The sequence below is a fragment of the Pinus tabuliformis genome, chromosome X (genome assembly GCF_031772625.1).
Source record: "Pinus tabuliformis cultivar Carrire ecotype Pingquan chromosome X, CPIR1, whole genome shotgun sequence".
NCBI lineage: Eukaryota > Viridiplantae > Streptophyta > Pinopsida > Pinales > Pinaceae > Pinus > Pinus tabuliformis.
The window spans coordinates 1,090,138,372-1,090,156,453 of NC_142308.1; the positions used below are offsets into that span (position 1 = coordinate 1,090,138,372).

At 38.1% G+C, this 18,082-nt stretch overlaps 1 pseudogene; it reads left to right on the top strand.

Moving 5' to 3' along the window:
* Positions 1-15,997: 15,997 nt before the first annotated feature.
* On the top strand, positions 15,998-17,731 carry LOC149143617 (glucan endo-1,3-beta-glucosidase 14 pseudogene; annotated as a pseudogene).
* The last annotated feature ends 351 nt before the right edge of the window (positions 17,732-18,082 follow it).

Below are 18,082 nucleotides of genomic sequence, written 5' to 3' on the forward strand. Positions count from 1 at the left end.
TAGCTTCAAGACTTTCATAGTAACTGGATCTTTCTCTAAGTTTCTTGATTGTTGTGCTCCTTTCATTTACTTCATTTCTTAATGATGTCACTTCATCCTGCAACTTTTGACGTTGATCTTCCTTTTCCTTGAATAGCTTCCATACCTTGTTTCCTTCCTCTAGTTGAGCTTTTAGTTTGGTAACTTCTTCTTTGGAGATACATTCCCTTTTGTGTAATAGATCTTGTTGATCTCTAATTTTGTCTGTAAGCCTTTTAAATTCTGCCTCTATTTGATATCTTTCTTTCTCACCATAAGAGAAAATTCAGTTGTTTCACTATCACTTTCATCATCTTCAAATGGATGGATAAATGTATCACCAGAGGACAACAAATTCATACCTGATAGTTCTTTTGCTTGTTCATCTTCATTCTGAAGTGATTCTGAATCTGAATTGATTCTTCCACATATTCCCCAATTGATTCTCCCACTATCATAGTTCCCTTGAGATGTCTTCTTCTTCTTAGGCGCTTTCTTCTTAAGCTTCTTTCCCATTGTTCTACGGATCTCCTTCAACCAATCAAGCTTCTACCAAAAGACCTGATCTGATTCCAATCATTGAAAATAATACTGAGAGGGGAGGGGTGAATCAGTATTATCAAATCAATATAACTTTTTCATTTCCATATTTAGATTCATATACGCTACTTCAGTTAAGGCAAACCGCATGTATACGCAACTGTGTTTAATGCAACAAGCGTATATCCAGTAAACTTATGATTCAGTTAGTTGATCCTTAATGAGTGCATCAGAACATTATTAACCATATGAACAGTAAACAGGAGCAGTAAAACAAAACAGATCATCACACACAAGAAGCACACATGAACACCATGATATAAGGTGGAAACCCAATGTGGGTGAAAACCACCCTCTACAAGTCGTCTCTATCTTCTTTTAATTAGAAACTTCTTTTTACAATATTTCTGTACTGGTGTAGTCTTATACCAGTACACAGGCTTCTACTTTCAGAAGGCTACAACCTTCTCTCGTTCTCCAGCTTCTCCTGGAAGGGAGCTGCAACCCCCTTAGCTCTTGTACTAGCCGATCCTTTTACTAGTATGTAGGTGCCAACCTACTGAATGCTCCAACCTTCACTCATTTTCCAGCTGCTACTGGAAGGGAGCTACCACCCCCTTAGCTCTTGTACTAGCTGATGTAATAGTACGTATATGCCGACCTACAGAAGGCTACAACCTCTTGTATCTTTCTTCTTCCAAGCACCACGTTTCATAAATTTTCGGACTGGATACTCATGGAACACATCATCATAATCTGAAGGCCACATTTCATCCAATTTTCATACTGGACCCATCAATATCATTGAAGCACACAATCAATCAACATTAGCATCATCAATCTCTGAATCACCCAATACTGAATCACTGAAACCCTGTCAACAAACTGCAATCACCAGAACACAGAGCTTTGCAACAATGTTCAGATCTAACTGTATCATCAAAAATCATGCATCAGAGTGCATACGCTACTTGGAAGAGCCGAACCAGCATGTATACGCAACTTCACCAAAGCAAACCAGTGTATATGTCATTAATTACTTACTTATGTCTTCGCTGCACTTCCTGACTTCAGACATAACCAGATCATTACATATACAAGGATAATACACATGTTAGCAACCAGATCTAGTCCATAAGATCACATAAAGATAAGTCATTGTGATCTTGATCCATTATAGATCTCATCCATCAATACTGAAGCTAAACATAATCAACCAATCTGACACCAGTGAACAGTCACCAAAACTCAGACTTTGCATCAACTACCAGAACCACCTGTAACTTCAAATATCATAGTGTATATGGTATACACTACTTAGATGTATATAACCTGTGTATGTATGCACTTTTGTCAAAGTCAACCATCGTATACATTTGTAAATATTCATTCATGAGCTGCAGCTATTTCAATCTTAAGTTATACCCAGATTAGAATATTACATGCATCAGTATACAGATCTAGAATAAGCATAATCAAACCATATATAGATGATTCATTCCAAACCATTTGATCCCGATCTATCCTTAGATCTTGTTCTCCATCAACGGGTGAGATTCCTCCTTAGCTCAGATCAAGCAAAGCATCATGAACCCATAACCTGCATACTAGATCTCATACTTCATCAAATATTCAAGACTTTCTCAGTACATTTGCCTAATTATGTTCTCCTCCTTTTATAGTCTCAAGCCTTACTCAATACCATGGTCCAAAACCATAAAGAATCAATACCATGGACCCAATACCTGGGTTCAACACTTCAGACGAGATACCAAGGTCCAAAACCATAGGCCCAAATAACAAATACTAAATACCATGGACCAAAACCCAATGTACGCGCCTTCCCTTGCATGAAAGTGCATGTATACGTATATGCATCTTTTGGTCGGCTAACCCGCGTGTATATGCAGCTTTATCAAGGGTAACCCGCGTATATCTATTTTTCTTCATTCTGTGAGCCTGAACTGTGATTTATCATCTTAGTAAGTTGCCATCAAGGACAACACTTGTATCATAATGCCAACAATCTCCCCCTTTGGACTTGATGGAAAAGCTAACTTGTCATACTGAGAACTGTCATCTTAATGAGTTGTCATTTTTCATTACATCTGAACTGATTCCTTTGAGCTGTCCTGCATCTCATGTATTCTGTCACATCTGATATCTCTTCTATAGATTCATCTAGTTATATATAAGTGAGTTGTTCTTCTACGAGTGGGTTTCCATAAATTACAACACATGCATCATAATGCCAACACTGTTTTGTATCCTAGACATGTAGGTTGCATTGGTGTCAAGTGTTTGATAGAATGTCAGTCCCGGTTAGGGATGACCAGGCCTAGTCTCAAGGTTGATTTTGATTTATCAACATTTTTATCATGTCTATGATTGATTCTGGAGGTTGTAAAAAGTTCTGGGCAGAGGCTGAGATTATAGGCTAGAAAAGTGGCTCAAACCTCAGGGTCGCTGGCACAGGTTTGCTGAGAAAATTCCATAGTCACTGGCACATAGGCCTATGACAGTGACTTTGGGTTGTTGGTCGTTTTCTTGCCTATAGCATGCGAGTGACTTTGGGTTAAAAAGCTTAAAACATCAGTGGGACCCAGGGGCAGGATTTCTGAGTGGCTGAAATTTATCTTGGGGGTGTTGTTGCTAATGTGGATGGGTTTGTTTGATGTGTTTTGTCGATTCCATTTCCTTAAAGCTACCAAGGAGATTTAATCATTTATAGTGACCTCTCTCATCACATGTTTGCCCCGGCTTGCCGATTTCTTGGGTGGAACTGGGAGGAGGGGGTGTTACAAACATTGTCTTCTCCACACCAACGTGCCCTACCACCCAACTGTAATGTGCCTCTCAGATCAGTTTGGTACATTTTGTTGAAGGAACACAAAGGTGTCCCAGGTAGGACAACTATGCATCCTAGAGTTGGAAGTCTATAACTTTCTTTCCCGCCATAAAAATTTGGTATGTGGTAGTGAATTTTGAGTCATTGTTGTATAACTGCAGCCACCTAGAGGTCTCATTCCCACAAGAGTTAATACCAATGGTTAGTGCCACAACTAGGGGCCAACTAAGGTAGTCTGTGACATGATTGGTGCTACCTTTTTTGTATTTGATGCTCAAATGTAATTGTTGTAGGTATGTGGACCATTTATGATGGCATACATTATGTAACTTCCCTTATGTCTGTATAAATTGTAGATTCTTATGATCGGTGTGGATAATTTTCTCCTTCCCTAGAATATAATGCTTCCATTGTCATCAGGCATACACGATGGAGTAAATATCCTTATCATAAGTGGGGTGTCTTTAGATAGTATCAGAGAGTGTTTTGCTATGATAGGCCATGGATCTCCTTGACCAGTGAAGATTACACTAATAACATAATCAGAGGCATCTGTCTCAATCTCAAATGACTGTTGTAGGTATGGCACGGTGAGGAATGGCGTAGAGAACAGGTGGTGTTTCAAATCATTGAATTCATTACATGGTGACTCAAACAAAAAAAAATTGGCTTTTGTTCCTCCCTTGGCCATTTGACTTAAGGGCCAACTGATATAAGATAATCCCAACACGAATCTTTGATAGAATTTAGCAAGGCCTAAGAGCCTTCGAAGCTCTGTTAGAGTCGTCGAGGCTAGCCAATCCTGAATGACTTGCATATTGGTTGGATCCACATGCACACCTTGTTCACTAATAATATAACCTAGGTATTAGACCTTGTTCATGCTAAAGGATCATTTTTTCAAGTTAGCACATAACTTGTGCTGCCACATAGTGTGAAGGTCCTATTGAATATGCTGCAAGTGTTATGAATATTAGGATATCATCCAGATATACATTTACATCGTGAAAGGTTGTAAGATTCCATCCATCAACCTCATGAAAGTTATCGGGGAATTCATCAAACCAAAGGGCATGACCAACCATTCAAAAAGGTTGTCTTTAGACATGAAAGTAATCTTCCATATATCATTTTATTCTATTAGAACTTGGTGGTAGTTTGAATTCAAATCAATCTTACTAAAGTAATTGCCCACCTTGAGCTGGTCAAGAAGGTCGTCAATCCAGGGAATCAGGTACCAATTCCTGATTGTGATTTTGTTTAGAGTCTGGTAACCAATGCAGGGTTTCCAGGTCCCATATTTCTTCTGTAAAAGTACAATTGGGATTCCATAGGGAGAGGAAATCGGTCAGATGTGCCCTTTTTGGAGTATCTCTTAGATCTGGTGCTTGAATTCCTCATTTTCTAGAAGAGATAAATTGTATATTGGACCATTGGAAATAGGTGCGCTAGGGCTTAGATTGATTAAAGTATTTACTTGATAGTGCAGAGGTACCCTCGTGGGCAAGGAGGATATGTCTTTGTATTCTTCCATGACCTTATCCACTTTCTTCTACTGTCAAGGGGGGGGCTCTGTTTGGATACCATGGATGTGGCCATAATCTTCTCCTTACTTTTAGAGTGAATTAGGAATAAGACAAATTTCCCAGTCTTGGAGATGACCTTACTGCATTTCTTAGAAAAGATCAAATAAATGGAAGTTGTTGGAGCTACCTCTGGTATCCTGTATGGTTGTCTTCCCAAAGTAATTACATCGTAAGGCGTTCCCTCTGAGAAGAACTCCCCTCATGTGCCACTCTGTTCTATTTTGCATCATTCGATTAATTGTTAGACAATCTAATCATGTTCAACCATTTGATTATCGGTGGTGAATATTTCACTAAAAGGTAGTTAAGTCCTTGGATTATCAGTGGAGAATATTGTAGTAAAAGGTAGTTAAGATAGTTATTGTACACCACTTTGGAGTGTATCAACCACAACAAGAGTTAGAGTTGCAAGTGCAGGAAGAGCTTCTTGCTCCACTCCTTTTCTTTTTCTGTATTGTCAGGTGAAGCAACAGCTACTGCGACTGAAGGTTTGAGGGGGTGGGCTAGGAAGGGGAGGGTATTTGGTGGGGGCTTCCCTATTCTTGTTGTAGGGATGGTGCTTCTTTGGCCTCGATTTAACATGGTAGGTGGTTTCCTTCTTTCGTGGGCGAGAATAAAATTCAGTAATAAGTGAAATTATGGGATGTTGGGGGGATTTCGAGATGGAGATGGAGACAGTGCGCATTGGGGTTATCATGGGTTTTCTATGCCAGATTCTAGAGCCAAAGAATGAGGGCTATTTGAGATTTCTCCCACAGCTGATAACATCGTCGCCATGACCCTCTAATACTATACGGATAAGAAGATAATGAAAACTCACACTACCCTAAATCCATATTGGGAAGCCAAGGATGCCATTGACATTTCCGTGCGCCGCTTGCAAGAGCAATAGAGAGAAATGTTCAGAGAGATGCTTGCTCGCTCCATATTTTCCGACGAACGATCACAAGAAGTTTCTTTGCATACACATAGTGTTCGGAAATGGCCATGCTATCAAATTTTCTCGAAAGAAACAAAATAGGGGATAACTGAAATGAAAAATTAGTGAGGGACATTTGAAGTACAAAATTATTGATAGATGTAGGGTCATATATATATATATATATATATATATATATATATATATATATATATATATATATATATATCTATATATATATATATATATCTATATATATATATATATATATATATATATATATATATAAGGTTTCTTAATTTTGATTTGTGTTTTTAAAATCAGATTTCGTGTCAATACAAGCACAAAACGCCTAAATGCTTGCAACTCTCCACCAATTTTGCTATTGAACTGATAATCTGTTATGGTGTTATAGGATCTTCCCACAGAGCAGCGAGGTGAGGCAGTAAGCAACATGGTGTACGAAGCAAGAGAGAGATTAGGAGATCCTGTACATGGTTGTGTGGGTGTAATCAATGATCTCAAAAGACAAATAGCAGAGCTACAATCACAGTTAGATTCCACAAAGGCGGAGCTACAATCCCAATTGGCTTCCACAAGAGAAGAGCTCGCTGACATTAGTGAAAAGCATGCTCATCTCTTAACGCTCATTAAGAGAAATCATGAAGGTTCTGGTTGTTAGTCTTGCAAGTATGTAAAATTACATGTCTTCTATTGAATGCAAAAATATGATTAGCGTTTGAGGAGTAGTTTTTTCATAATAATTTAATAAGTTGGGATGGAGCTTATCCTTTTATTGAAATCTTTGGATAATGGATTGGTTATAAAAAAATGTTTGCACGGTAATTGTTATTTTAAATTCAATTGGAATTATATTATGATAAATGGTAGATAAAAATCCACACCATTGTATGTTTCAAGCCGACATTTAAAAATAATAGTAGTTGGTGAAGAATAAATCACTGAGTAAAAAAAGAGAGTTGGATGTGTTTGATGGGAAAAAATAAATTCTTCTTTTAATTGAGGATGAATATAATTTAGTTGATTGAGTTTGATGGACATAAATAAATTTCTCTTTTAATTGAGGGTGAAGATTCAATTTGGTTAGATGAGTTTGTTCTATTAACTGAGAATGAAGATTCAATTATCAAATTGATGAAATTCAATCTGGTTGGATGAGTTAGCTAGATAGAAATAGATTGCTCAAGATAAAGATTCAATTATCATACTTTAAATTGTATATGAGAAAGATGAAAATCAAATTCTTCTCATCTAAACACCTTCTCATCTTGATTTTCTTAAATATTATTAAATTCATTTTTTTTCATAAATGTTATTAAATTCAATTTTTTTTAAGTGCACACCACCCTAACCAGCTTAGTTCCATTTAATTTGTCTGATAAAAACAAATTTATAAATTTATTTTTTATTTTTTACAGATTTTTTAATTATACTTTAAGAAATTTAGTCTTTGGGTATCTCAATTGGTGGTTGAATTAATGTGAAATCTGAGAGATCCAAGGTTCAACTCCCTTGTTTGCGACTCGGTTTAAAGAGAGAAATACAAACCATAAACCCCAAAATTTTTGAGTTCCTCTTAAAAAAAAATTAAGAAATCTAATATGTCTAAAGTAGATAATTTTTTATGACAACAATTTAAAATAAAAGAATGGATAATTATATGTAATAAACCGTTAATGACAACTCATTATAACTCATAACTCATTGAGTTCTATTTATTATTATAGTCCAACAATGCAATTACTTTAGGTCACATATGCAAATGAAGAATTTATTTTCTTAAAATGAAGAAATAATTATTTTCTTGTCTAAAATGAAGTGTTTAAACTTTAACATAACATAAATATCTAACCAATATAAACCATCATTAAAATTACAATTATTTTTTTTTGCTAAAGCAAGTGTGGATCCTTCTATTTCAATAAGCAAAAACTAGAGTACACTTTTTACAAACGTCTACTCGATGCCATGGACAGAGAAAAGAAAGAAAGCCCCAGACATCAAGGGCTAAACCTTCAACCTTACAACAAAAAACTCAAACGCAAGAAAAACCCGCGAACTTCCCGCTACCCCATACTCGGAAAGGTTCGGGCAATCTGGGCCGTCCAAAAGAAGAAGGAAGATCTACGGCTGAGGGGAAATCGCATAACTCAAAAAACCCCGGAGATAAGCGACACTGCCCCACCAAGATGCACGAACAAATCCAACCGTTGATCGCTGTCGACCAAAATCTACGGGTGAGAGTGATATCGCACTGGCCAACTTGAACAGGCGTTAATGTGCGATAAGAGGCGGTATTTGGTACACTCCCCCTGCCACGTGTTGAAGCTTGACTGGAATCATTGCGAAATCTTTGAAACCGCTCTCCACAGAAAAGCGGTGCGATCAACATAAAACCGCCTGTGAGGTGGTTTCCTGTACTGGCCCTCAAGTTCATAACAAACCGGCTGGCCAATAAACCAGGGTTCTTCTTGCGCCTGATAATCTCCCTCTCCTGAACCTGGAACCTCGGAAAGTTTAGAGGCGTTCCCTCGAACCTGAGACTGATCCCGAAATTAAAAAGGAAATAAATCCGCCAGGGGGCCACCAGAAACCAGGGAGACCTGGTCGAGAAGCTCCATGAGGAGATGAGTTCAAACATGACTATCTGCTTCTTAGGTTCTACCTGCTGGACTGAGAAGGAATCCCCCATTGTAATCCAGCCTTAGGATTCCACCCGGCACGATATCGGGCAACCTACCTATCCTCCTTAGCTTGTTCTTCCCAAATAGCCTTTACATGACTTGGAGGAATTTCTTGCCACTTCTTGGCCATTCCATCTTCAGCACTGTTCACACCTTGATTGGCCAGTAAATCAACCAGTTTATCGGCCTCACATCAAACGTGGTTGAAACTGATGGTTCGAAGGCCCCTTAGATGCATTTGTATTCTTTGATAAACCTAGATAAGTTTCCAATGTTTCGAGACTCTCTCCGGCATGGAACCACCATTGATTCTTTTTTCTGCGTTGATGGTAATCTCAGAGTCTGCTTCCACAATTACATTAGAGTGATGATTCTAAGATAGAGACTCTAGACTCTGTTCCAGCCCCATCACTTCCGCCATGTTATTAGTAGCTCTACCTAAATGGTAGTGGAATATAAATATAATATTGCCCTCTTCATCCCTTAAAACTCCTCCATATCCCGCATTTCCCGTATTGCCTTTAGAGGCACCATCAATGTTGTATTTTAGAAAGCCTTTCGGAGGGGGTTGCTAGTAGTCCTTCTTCGTAACCCTGGTTTTATCCTTTTTGTTTCTATCTTGAGGAGTTATCTCTAGCATTACCAGTTGCCTGAGAATTCTATGCTCTTCTTCCATGGGGGGGTTCGAGGGGATATTGCTTACAGTAGATTTGACTGTTTCTCTTATTTGTTTCAAGATAAGGCCAAGAAGGAGTTGTGCTGAGGACTTACCATGCTTGAAAATTCTTTTATTTCTTTCTTTCCAAACGTTCCAGATGATAAAGCCAGGTGTGAAGGCCTAGGCCAAATTGAGGGCTTCGTTTTCCTTGAAATTTTTTCTCCAGTGATTTAGGGTATTTGTGATACTTCCTCTGTCTCTATCAGACTGCTGGAAAATTGAAGAGAACGACTCCCACAGCCAAGAAGTATAAGAGCAACTATTGAGAATATGTTCCATTGTCTCCTCCTGTTCCTCATAGAGCTGACATCTGGAGGGTCCCATAATTCCCATTTTTCTAATATTTTCCGAAGTCAATATTTTCTTGTGATGAACCAACCACATGAAAACCTTGATCTTCATCCATCCTTGCTGCTTCCAAAGATGCTTCTAGGCCTTGTCTGGAACACTGTAATTTAGCCCTAGTAGAAAACCCTTAGCTTCCTTGAGATTAAAGGCTCCTCGCTTGTTGTTACCCCATCTTAATTGATCATGCCCTTTTGTTTTTAAGATCATCCTTTGCTTGAGCAAATCCCCAAGAGCTGCTTCTTTTATTTTTAGGGGGTTATCCTCTCCACAATCAATGTTTCTCCAGTTTCTCCATTTTTCAGAGGTATGCGTGAGATCCCAAAAATCTTGAACTCTTATTAATCCTTGGGCATCTGTTTCCTGCTTGAGGCAAACAAAATTCTCAGTTAACAATGTTGGTTCCTGTTGCCATTTGTCCTCCCAAAAAAGAGCAAGATCTCCTGCTCTAATTTCCCAGAAACTATTATTTTGAATGAGACTTCTGTTCTCCCAGGCTCTATTCCATATGTAGGAACCTTTTATAATTCCAGACATTCTTATGAGGTCATTGTTGTGCCACAAGCTGGCATATTTCTCTTTCCATATCCTGGCCCACTGTGCTTTTGGCTCATGCACCCATCTCCACCAGATTTTGGCTCCTAGAGCTTTACAAAGAATCTCTTGATCATCCAGGCCAAGGCCCCCCTGACTTTTCGACTTGCAAACCTTATCCCAGGAAACCAAGGCCCATTTCTTTCTAGTTTCCTCCTTTCCCCATAGGAAGTCTCTCTGAATGTCTCTAATTTTCTCTAAGACGCCTTTTGGGGTTGGGCGAGCTGATAACATATAAACAGGGATGGATTGGAGAACAACCTTAGTCAGAACTAACCTTCCTGCCAGGTTCAAGGCCCGGAAGTTCCAATTTTTTACTTTATCTTGCATCTTATTAAGGACCGGTTCCCAAATACTCTTATGCATGGGTCTGGCAGTAAGAGGAATTCCTAAATATTTAAAGGGGAGGGAGTCACATTGGAATCCAGGAATTCTTGAGATATTTCTTTGAATGGAAATGTTAGTGCTAAAGAAGAAGATTTTTGATTTAGAGAGGTTGGCTTCCATACCAGATGCTAGGGAAAAATCTTTCAGAATTTGTTTGTAGGCCAAAGCTTCTTTGACTGTAGGAACGCCTTGAAGTAAGGTGTTATCCACAAATTGTTGATGAGTTAGCACAAAACCATTCTTGGAAATTTGAATGGATCGCCCGAGCCCTTCCATCATAAGAATAAAGAGGAAGGGAGAAAGAGGGTCTCCCTGCCTGAGGCCTCTAGAGGGACTGAAGATTTCTGAGGGGGATCCATTGACCAGAATGGAAAAGCTGGAGGAGGACACCAGCGCCATAACCCATCTGACCCAGTTATGGTCGAACCTAAAGGCATGGAGAACCTTCTTGATATAATTCCAATTCACTTTGTCATATGCTTTAGCAATGTCCAATTGCATTAACATCCTTGCCTGTTTTTTGCTAGTAAGCGTGTGCACCACCTCATGTGCTTGAATAATGTTATCTAGAATCTGTCTTCCCTCCACATAACTTGACTGTTCCTCAGACACTAGCGAGGGTAGGAGAGGTTTGAGTCTATTAGCCACTACTTTGGATATTATCTTGTAGACCACATTACATAAGGTGATAGGTCTATACTTGTCTGCGGTTTGAGCGCTATCCTGTTTGGGAATGAGGGAAAGAAAGGAGGTGTTAAGAGCTTTCAAGATAGTCTTACTTCTCCTGGAATCCTTGACAACATTCACAATGTCCTCTTTAACAATGTGCCAACACGCTTTAAAAAAATCAACATTGAAACCATCGGGACCTAGTGCTTTTCCATTCTGCATTTCTTTGAGAACCTCGTTGACCTCCTCCTCCTCAACTGGTTTATTGAGGTTAAAATTGTCCTCTCTGGACACCAGTTTGGGGATATGCCTTGTGATTCCCCTTATGGGCTGATCCCTATCTGGAGTGTTTTCCCTAGTGATGTTCCTGAAATGTTGGACTAGCACAACTTCAATATCTTTGTGAGTGGTTTGAATTTCCCCTCTCTCATTTTTAATCATGGAGATTCTGTTGTGAGCTCTGTTGGCCATGGTGGATCTATGAAAAAATCTGGTGTTCTGTTCTCCTTCCTTGAGCCACTGAATTCTAGATTTATGTCTCCAAAATACTTCCTCTTGTTTGCATACATTAAATTCCCAAACTAGATGGTATTTATTAGCCTGCTCACTTTTGGCTTTGTCAAAACCATTGTTAATCAGAGCCTTGTTGAGTTCTTGGATTTTAATTTCCACTAATTGCTTTTCCTCAAAAATGTTACCAAAATCCTTCTGGTTCCATTCCTTTAGTCTAAACTTAATGTGCCTTAATATTTTATGAAGAATGTACATCCTAGATCCTTGTATTTGCAAGTCTTCTGCCCACCATTTTTCAATGTTGCTGATGAATTCTAGGTGGGAGAGCCAGATGTTTTCAAATCTGAAGGGTCTATTCCTGGGAGCATCAATACCCTTGATTTCCAACTGAACCGGCCAATGGTCTGAACCTCCAAAAGGAAGCACTCTGGCTGTGAGTTCATTATTTAGAACCATTAAATCCTCCGATATCATGAACTTGTCTAACTTAGACGCTACCAGTGCCTCTCCCCCTCTTTTATTGTTCCATGTAAAAATGCCTTTGCTTGAATCTGACTCAACCAAATTCATATTGTTTGAAAATGATTGAAACACTAAGGAGTCTTTATTAAGCACTCTGGTACCTCCTTTTTTTTCTGAGAGAGATTTGATCATGTTAAAATCTCCACCCAAGATCCAAGGCATTCCATTCTGTCTGCTCCTGAGATCACTAAGGGCTTCTAATAATTTGAGTTTATCCTCTAATTTTTGAGGACCATAAACATTTGTTACCAGAAAGGTTTCCGAAACCCCGACAGGTTGAATGACCACTGATAGATAATTTCTTGATGCCTCTGCATCCATGATGCTAATCCTTTGGGGATTCCAAAGAGTAAGAATACCCCCCGCTGTGTTCTCCGCTTTCACCTCTAGAAACTCATATTTAATGAGCCATTTACTATGTATGAGTCTTATTTTTTGAATGGAACATTTCGTTTCCTGTATGAAAATCATGTCCGGCATTTCTTGTTTCATTCTATGACTAAGCATTCTTTGTTTTCTTCTACTTCCTAGACCTCTGATATTCCAAGATGTAAATTTCATTATTAAAGACTTGTAAAGGAGTAACTGGTTAGGTCTTTCATCTTACCCGAATCTATCATTAGCTTTCTGCACTCCATCAGCAGTTCCTTCTACTTTTTCCGGCCTCTCTTCTTACCCATATTTCTGGGAGGTATTCCCAGGGATGGTTTCATTGTTTTCACTCCTTTGTTTTCTAGTTTGTCAGTGATTGTTCCTGTTTCTAACTCTCCTTCTTGAGTCTTCCATAAAAACAACTGCTGTATTCTGTTGTAGTCCTCTTGGGGTAGTGAATCCAACCCTCCCGTGGTTCCCTGCATCAAGAACCCTTCCAGATCTAGATGTTCCTTTTCTAGAATTTCTTGTAATTCATGCTCTTCCAGATCTTTTTCACTTTGGGTCATTTCCATGTCCATTTTTGCTTCAGCCTCACTATTCATGGTTTCTTTCCTGTTACTAGTCTCTTGTGTTATATTGTAGTTTTCCTCCATCTCTTTTTCCTTAGGTCCGTTCTCCATTGCTTGGTCTTCACTTGTTGTTTCTTCCTTTTCTTCCAGTATTTGAAACCTGTTCATGCTGTTCTTCTACCCATCGCTGCGTTGTTGCCTTGATCCTTTTTTGCCCCCTTTTCCTTTATTAACCACTTTTTGAAAGCTTTCAGTATCCTTCACAGTTCTAGGTTCTCCTTTATTGTCTTCTTTACTAAGAGGGCAGTCTCTAATCAGGTGCCCATGTTCGTGGCATCTACGACATCTGAATAGGATGTGCTCATAATCCACCATTTGGACCCATTCCTCATCATAAACTTCCAGGATTAATTCATCCGGGAGAGCGCCTGATAGATCCATTTCTACACAAATCCTAGCATAGGAAGTATATTTTCCCCTTCTAGTGGCTTCCGAAGCTTTCACAAAGCGCCCTAGCTTATTGCCAATGGCAGCAAGTGACCCATGTTGCCAATAATCGGGAGGTAGGGAATAGAGCCTTACCCATACAAGAACCGAGGTGAATGTCTCCCTTTCTAGAACGAAGTTCATTTTCCATGGCCTCATATAGAGGCCTGCTGCTGCAAAGAAGTAGGGTCCTCCTTCGAATATTCTATCTTTATCTTCAATGTTAGTAAATACCACAGTAAAAAACCCCTTTGACCCCAGATGGAGTTCAATACTGCCTTTGGGTTTCCAGTGGTATTTGATCCATGTCTGTAATGCCTTTTCAGAGGGCCAAATTCCCATGAACTTGCAGATTATGGCGTACGTCCCCATGTGGTCCCTATGCTCCTGCAAAGCAGGATCATTCAACATAACTCTTGGAATAGTCTCCGTTTTAGGTCTGCACTGTCCCTTTTGGTTTTTGTCCCTTGTTCCCTGGCTTTTATCTTCTTCCTCTTTGTCCTTTGTGCTACTATTTTCCTTAGACCTGGCCCCATCTGACTCCTTCTCATTATTTTTTTCCCCTTCTTTTTCAGAGCCTCTGAATTTACCCACTGATGCCTTGCCTCTATCGGCAGTTGCTTCCGTATAGGAGGGAGTGGAGCTCCCTCCTCTGCTGCGCTCCATCTGGAGCGACCTTCGTGTTCCTCTATATCCCTGTTTCGTGCTTATGAAATTGCTCTCCCCCGCTACTCTAAAACCCCATTCAATGTCCATTAAAATTACAATTTATTAAACATAAACAAGTTTTATAATTTCTAAACTTGTTAGAATTGTGCTATAAAATTAATTTAAATAATATATTAAATTTATATTATCAACCATTCAAACATACAAAGCCTCTTCATAATACACAATATACCTAAACAATATTACAAATTATTTTTTTCTCTTCGAAGAAGTAATCCACCTAACACCTCTCAAGGTCCCCTTCCCTCACTCCATGCTCTCTAATTCACGTCTTTGTTTTTTTAAATGTTATTTTAGTTCACTGTATTATAAATGAATTTATTTTAATTTTAAATAAAAATTAAATATAATTAAAAAGAGAAAATTATAAAAAATATTTTTAAATATATAATAACTTTGAAGTAAATATATCTATATTAATATTAATACAAAATTTTAATATAATAAATAATAAAATGTTATATTTATTTAAAATATGGATAAAATATAAAATTTCACCATCAAATTTTTTCTATATTATATTTTTTCTCGTTCATCAATTTCTTAAGGATTTGAGATTATTCCAATTCTAATAAGTCCATATTCTAATTAGATGGGAAAATTGATATATAAGCAAATTATATTTAGAAAAATGATTCATTTTACAATAAGATGTGTAATTCCTTTTTTTTCTCAAGTTAATGTTGATTTATAATCTTTTTATGCATGGTTAATTAGGGAAATGTGTACATTAGTAAGCCATTTTTTGTGTTGCAATAGTTTTTTTTTGGTTATATTTATAAAGCCTTTAGCTATATCAACCACATTAATATTTTTAGTGTGGTTATACTAGTTTTAAGTACTTCAATTTTTTATTATATTATAATTACGTTGTAAGGCGTTCCCTCTTATAAGAACTCTACTCTCTGCTACCTGTCATCACTCTGTGCCATTAGATTATATGTTAGACAATTGGAAGATGATCAACACTTCAATCATAAGAAAGTAGTTGGGAAGGAAGGGTTACTAAAACCACCCCACAACAACATTTTTTTCTTTTTGGCTCTTCGCCAGGCACACTTGAGCTCTGCCACTGCAGGTTGAATTCTCTGGCCGAGTAAGAATAAATATTTCATTGTGAATTTTGTATTGTATCTTAGGCCTTCATTGCAGAGTGGTATTACTTATTTCCTTAGGCTTTCCAGGTTTTCCACAGAACGTTTCAGAGGGTTGCAGTTGCCTTCGATTCCAAGGCACAAGTAACAATTTGGGCTGACTCATATTGTAAGTGCTATATATAATTTCTTCTATATATAATTTATTCTCCCTTAGGATTATTTCTACCCCTAAAATTTCATCATTTCTCAGGTTCATTGTTTAATCGGTGGCCGCATTGCGAACTTGAAAGAGATCCCAACAAAGAGCATCGAATTTTGTAATACATGGAACTCAGAGTTGAAGGAAATGGCTTAAGTATTTTTCTAGGATAGGGTTAATGTGGGTTATGGTTGTATGTAGTTTGGTATTGCAAATTGCATGGGAAAATGAGTCAGAGGCATCACCACAGCCAAACCCTGGAATTGGTGTAAACTATGGAATGGAAGGGAACAACTTACCATCACTGGAGTAGGTAGCCAAGATGCTTGGAAACACCATTGTCAATAGAGTCAAGATCTACAACTCAGATCCCTCTATATTGCAAGCATTTTCCAACATAGGCATTGCAGTTGTTGTGGGTCTTGAGGATAAGTGAAAGCCCAACTGCAGGCTAGGCTTGGGCGGCTCAAAGGATTTCTCCTTACTATCCTTCAACCTTAATAGTTCTGATCACCATAGGGAATGAGGTCCTTATAAATAGTGATGGGTCGTTACACTCTTCTCTAGTGCCTAATATACATAACATTCATTCTGGTTTGGTTGTTTTAGGATTGGATGACAAGATTAAGGTATCTACTCCACATAGTATGGCTATCCTTTCAAGTTCTTTTCCTCTGGCCTCCATATTTGTTACTGGTTTGGTACAAATTATGAAGCCTCTCCTCAAATTCTTGGATGATATAGGTGCTCCATTCATGGTGAATGCATATCCTTATTTTGCATACAAAGAAAATCCCAAAGAAGTTTCACTGGACTATGTGTTTTTTGGGTGGTCTCTAGGGGTTTCAGATCCAAAAGGGTTCACCTATAACAATATGTTAGATTCTCAAATTGATTCCATTTACTCTGTTGTGGCTTCTTTGGGTCATGATGACATTATCCCTGTAACTATCTTTGAGACCAATTGGCCTTCCAAAGGAGATAAAAATGATAAAGGAGTGAATCCTGAGAATGCTAGAAACTATAACACCAAATTCATCAAACATGTTACTTCCAATGCAGGAACTCCAATGAGGCCTAATAGTCATATAGAACTTTATTATTTTTGCAATTTTTAATGAGAACCATAAGCCAAGGCCAACCACTAAGAGGAACTTTGGGCTGCTAAACCTAGATGGATATGATGTAGATTTGAGTTGTGGTTGGTGTGCATCTCCTCCTCCACCATATTCTCCTCCTGCAAGCCCACCACCTAGCCCGATTTCTTTATTCTCAGGACCACCAAAAGGTTCAAGGGGAGGCCTTGGCAGTGTTGTTTATTGCATTGCCAAACCAAGTTCTGATCCATCTGTTCTTCAAGAGTCTTTGGATTTTTCTTGTGGGTTGGGTGGTGCAGATTGTGCTTCAATTCGTCAGGGTGGACCTTGCTATAATCCAAATATCGTTCATGCCCATGCTTCATATGCAATGAATAGTTACTATCAGATTCATGGTAGAAACTACTAGAATTGTGATTTCAAAGGCACTGGTCTGGTCACATTTATTGATCCAAGTAAGGATTCCACTCATTTTCTCTTCTAGGGAATGTCTTCCTTTAATTTTTCCTTTTTTTTGGCTACTTGAAAAGTATGATGCATTATTTGTTTCTGTGCTTCATATTTAATATGATTCAATACATCAAATTTCCATAGATTGGGAATTGGACATGGAATTATTCTTCTATATTCTAATTTATGCACTATAATAACTCTAATAATGCATAGTTCAAATTCTTAAACCAAAATTGCTATCAAGATGCCATCTTGCAGATCACTAAAATTTTAATAAAAACTATTAAAATGAGGGTCTGATTGGTTAGATCTCATGTTGTTTTGGTTTAGGCTATGAATCTTGTCATTATATTCAAGAATGAGCATCAAATAAAACTGGAAAGGTGCTTTCCGTAACTCAATCTTATCCCTTCCTATTGGATATCAGTAATTGTAAAAGGCAGTCCTTTTTCCAGAACAATGGACTGAAATGCCATCATTATACAAGAAGAAGCAACATATGGTACATGTTATGCATAGACTTATTCAACAATCTCAACACCAATTATCCAATGGAGAGTTGTTTGACATCAAATGAGAGTTCTGAAAATAATTTAGATCAAAATATGCAGAACGTTGGCAAGAAAATATTGAGAACATTACAAAGTAGAAATGTACTTTTTTGGCAGACTAAGACCAGAGAAGATTCCAATTTGTGAGAATTGAGTGCCACA